This window comes from Perca fluviatilis, chromosome 9 (assembly GCF_010015445.1).
Source record: "Perca fluviatilis chromosome 9, GENO_Pfluv_1.0, whole genome shotgun sequence".
NCBI lineage: Eukaryota > Metazoa > Chordata > Actinopteri > Perciformes > Percidae > Perca > Perca fluviatilis.
Window position 1 is genome coordinate 299700 of NC_053120.1, and position 5000 is coordinate 304699.

Below are 5000 nucleotides of genomic sequence, written 5' to 3' on the forward strand. Positions count from 1 at the left end.
TAGGATTATGGTTAGAATTAGGTTATGGTTAGGGTGAGGGTAAGGGTTAAGGTTAGGCATTTAGTTGTGATGGTTAGGGTAAGGGTAAGGGTTAAGGTTAGGCATTTAGTGGTGATGGTTAAGGTTAGGCTAAGGGGCTAGGGAATGCATTATGTCAATGACAGGTCCCCACAAAGATAGTAAACCTGTGTATATATGTGTATATGTGTATGCGTGCGCGCACGTGTGTGTGCGTGTGTGTGTGTGTGCGCGTGTGTGTGTGTGCTTTCGTGTGTGTGTGTGTGTGTGTGCGTGTGTGTGCGTGTGTGTGTGTGTGTGTGTGAGTGTGTGTGTGTGTGTGGAGTAATGTTACCACACAGCGGGCCAATGCTGACAGCTGTGATTCAGACTCTACACTCTAAGAAATAAATCCGTTAAAATAACAGAAAAAGTACTGGCAGCTCATTACAGTTGTTACGTGAAGTAAAAGGGGTTATTTTCTGTTATTTAATGGTGTACCTACAGTAAAAAAACATAACATTTTCTGTTATTTAATGGATGTATCTACAGTAAAAAAACATAAAATTTTCTGTTATTTAATGAATTGTATCTACAGTAAAAAAACATAACATTTTCTGTTATTTAATGGTGTACCTACAGTAAAAAAACATAACATTTTTCTGTTATTTAATGGTGTATCTACAGTAAAAAAACATAACATTTTCTGTTATTTAATGGTGTATCTACAGTAAAAAAACACTAACATTTTCTGTTTTTATTTAATGGTGTACCTACAGTAAAAAACATAACATTTTGTTATTTAATGAATGTCCTACAGTAAAAAAACTATAACATTTTCTGTTATTTAATAGTGTACCTACAGTAAAAGACATAACATTTTCTGTATTATTTAATGGTGTACCTACAGTAAAAAACATAACATTTTTCTGTTATTTAATAGTGTACCTACAGTAAAAAAACATAACATTTTCTGTTATTTAATGGTTGTACCTACAGTAAAAAAAACATAACATTTTCTGTGAATCTTACATAAATCCCTGTAAAAATAACAGGAAATGTACTGGCAACTCGTTCGGGATTTTGTCCTGTAATTTTTAAAGGTTTAACTACAGTAAGTAAGGGAAGACCGTTTTGTTGATTACTTACTTACAGCAATACAAAGTTTAACTTTTCTGTTATATTATTAGTGTGCATTATGTGGTAATACATTTCTGTAAAACATTTTTAAACAAATCTATGTGGAAAAGGGTTTTTATTAACTCATCCTTTTAAAATTCCTTAAAAAATAAAAAGGACATTTAAGAAAAATTACAATGTAGTAACATATAACAATCTAAGCCCCACTAGCCACTACTAACACAGTATTTATTGATTTAAATCATCCATAAATACTGTATATACTATGTAAGCACACAACTGAAGGGTTAGAGTGAAGTTTACATTTTTAGAGAAAAGTACAGTATAGGTCAACAAGCATCTGAAACCAAACTGGCCTATCGATAGCATTAACAAAGTGTATGCTGATGAACACAGCACATTGCTGTTATACATTGACTCAATGCAGAATGCAAAGTAATAAAGCACCACTGATACACATTTCTCACAAGGAGTCTATACATTGACAGTTTAATCAATTTGGAATTTAAGTTACATTTAAGTTTACATGTTAAGTACATCAGGAGGCAGTGTATGAAATACTTTTTACAATATCAACACAGTATAGTTAATTAAACCAGAATGAAATTGAATATGCATAGAGATGCACCGATTGACCCGACCCGGTGACGAGATTGGCTGGTTTATGTGAGCGACGACCTGCCAGTAGTCTGCATATGCGATTTCATGCCCGGTCAAATTCAAGCGCGCCTTTATCATCAGATCAGCACCGCGCTCAAATCAACTGTTTAAATGTTAAGGTAATTATACAGCCGCACTACTGTTCAAAGCGAGGTCTCTCTCTCTTCTGAGGCTGAACAACTGGGACATGAAACCGCCTCACGTGGGTCCGATGAAGTAGGACGCTCAGTTTTCCGAGGAAAATAAAAGCTTCACCCCTGACTTTGATTAATTTACTGTTTATCAGACCCCCAGATGAGACAAGAAGCTAATGTTAGCTAATGCTGTGGTCCCTCTGCCGCCCGCTGCAAAAAAAGAGAGCCAGGAGATGTCTTCCTCGACGGCTGTAATTAACGTTACCGGTTTAGCTTTTCAGGTTGAGTGGGGATGCATATTGGTGAAAATCCGGTATTAAAACGTGGTAATCTTCCCCTCAGTGGATGTGTGTAGATAATGTCCACTCCAGGAGTAATTTATATAGTTCTATTATATAGTGATCCATTATCTGTTCAACACATGTTCTATTAAAGAAAAGATAGAAAATAAACATTTGTGTGTTGGTGTAAAGTGGTTAGAAAATATGAAATCAGGTAGCTAAAAATCGGAATCGGCTAAAAATCGGTATCAGCAGGTCAAAACTCAAAATCGAGGAAATCAGAATCCAGCCACAAAAGGTTGAAATCGGTTGCATCTCTAAATATGCATTTCATTTCACCTACTCAAACCATGTGACATGTCTTTCTCTAGTTTAGTTGCTCAGTTACCAATAAATCCATATCAGAAGGGGCAACAGAGCCGCGTGGGGAGAGATGCATTTACACGAAGTAGATGCACAGTAACAGATTTTTTCACCTTTCTGAGAATCTAAGCTGAAAACTTGAGCGCAGCATGTAATTACAGTGTGAAAGAAAAGGTAGAGGCCTGCTTAAATGTCCTCACTTTTGCAAAAGTAGTCCTCATTAAAAAGTGAATACCCACTGTTGTCCTCCATAGACGCATTGGCTATGTTTGAAAGCGCATGTGTGTGCGTTTGTATGCGTTTGTGCGCGTGCGTACGTGTGCGTGCGTGCGTGTGTGCATAACGCAGCGCAGGTGTATGTGTGTTCTTTAAACGTTTGTTGTGTTTGTATGTGCGTGCGTGTGTGAGTGTGTGTGTGTATGTGTGCGTTTCAGTGGAGCGTAATGTGAGTGTGCGTCCTGTGTCCAGGAGTGTGTGTGCGTACGCGGTGTGTGTGTGTGCGTTTGTGCGGAGTGTACGTGAGTGTGTATGTGAGTGTGTGCGTGCATGTGCGTGTGTGTGGAGTGTGTGTGTGTATGTGTGTGTGTTTGTGCGGAGTGTGTGCATGTGAGCGTGCGTCCTGCGTCCGTGAGCGTGCGTGAGTGTATGTGGAGGTGTGTGTGTGTGTGTTTCAGTGGAGTGTATGTGGAGTGGCATGTGAGCGTGTGTACGCGGTGTGCGTTTGTGGAGTGCATGTGAGCGTGCGTATGCGGAGCGTGTGCATGTGCGTGCGCAATTTGGGCCGTGTGCGCCCGGTGTGTGTGTGTGTAAGGTAAGTGTGTGGTCTCTGTGTCTGTGTGTGTGTGGTTTGTGCGTGTTCGTGGGCATGGATTGTGATTTGTGTGTGTGTGTGTGCGGATTGTGTGTGGACTTGTGCGCGTGTGTGTGGGTTTGTATGGGTTTAGGTGTGTGTGTGTAGTAGCCGTGTGCGCTCAGGTTTGTACGTTTCCAGCGCGATGTCGTGTGCGGTGTGTGTTTGTATGCCCAGCGTGTGTGTGTATGTGTGTGCGGTGCGTGTGCATAACGCAGTACGCGGGTGTGTATGTGTGTTTTAAATGTCTAGCGCAGGTTTGTATGTGTGTGTGTGAGTGTGTGTGTGTATGTGTGTGTGTTTGTGTGGAGTGTATGTGAGGTGTGTGTCTCTGTGTGTCTCGGAGTGTGTGTGCGTGCGGGTGTGTGTGTGTGTGTGTTTGTGTGTGTGTATGTGGAGTGTGTGTATGTGAGTGTGTATGTGTGTGTGTGTGAGTGTGTGTGTGTGCATGTGTGTGCTTGTGTGAGTGTATGTAGTGTGTGTCCTGTGTCCGTGAGTGTGTGTGTACGTGTAGGTGTGTGTGTGGCGTTTGTGTGAGTGTATGTGGGTGTGTATGTGGAGTGTGTGTGTGCATGCGGTGTGTGTGTTCTGTGTGAGTGTATGTGAGTGTATGTGAGTGTGTGCATGTGCATGATGCGTGCGCGCAAGTACGCATGTGTGTGTTTGGTGTGCGTGTATGTGTGTGTGCTCGTCGTGTGTCTGTGAGTGTGCGTGAGTGTTTGTGTGTGTTGTGTGTGTGTGTTGATTGTGTGTGATTGTGTGTGCATGTGTGTGGGTTTGTATGTTTGTGTGTGTGTGTGCGTGTATGCGGGGTGTGTTGTATGTTTCGTGTATGTGTGTGTGTGTGCTTGTAGGCGTGTTTGTGTGTGCTGTGTGTGTGTGTGTGTGCGGTGTGTATACGCGGTATGTGTTTGTGTATGTGTGTTTTAAATGTTTGCGCGCGGTGTTTTGTATGTGTGTGTGTGTGTGTGTGTGGTGCTGTGCGACGCGCGTGTGTGCGTTTGTGTGATTGTGTGTGCATGTGTGTGTGTGTGTACGTGTATGCGTGTGTGTGTTTGTGTGTGATTGTGTGTGCATGTGTGTGTGTACATGTATGTGCATATGTGTGTGTTTGTATGTTTGTGCGTGTGTGTGTGTGTGTGTTTTTTGGTGGGGTCAGATTGATGAATTGCGTTCATTGATTGGAGCTCTGCCTCACTTACCATAATTATAGCTCTCTAATGGATGATAGGACACACACACAGACACACACAGACACACACACACACACACACACACACACACACACACACACACACACACACACACACACACACACACACTACAGTGCTTTATCTGTTGTGATTTCACCACGGCTCATCTGGTTGATCAATACCGATAAATTATTGATTATTCAGAGAGCTACTTTCAATCTCTGCTCCTAAAAAACAAAAACAAAAAAAACGCACAATCACATCCATCAAAACGGATCGCCGTCCAATCAGAGTGCAGCCCTGACTGACCTGCGTCCAATCAGTCCGCACATTTCTCTACTTCTCATCAGGAGAAGAGGAAGAGAGGAAGAGGAATGGAGGA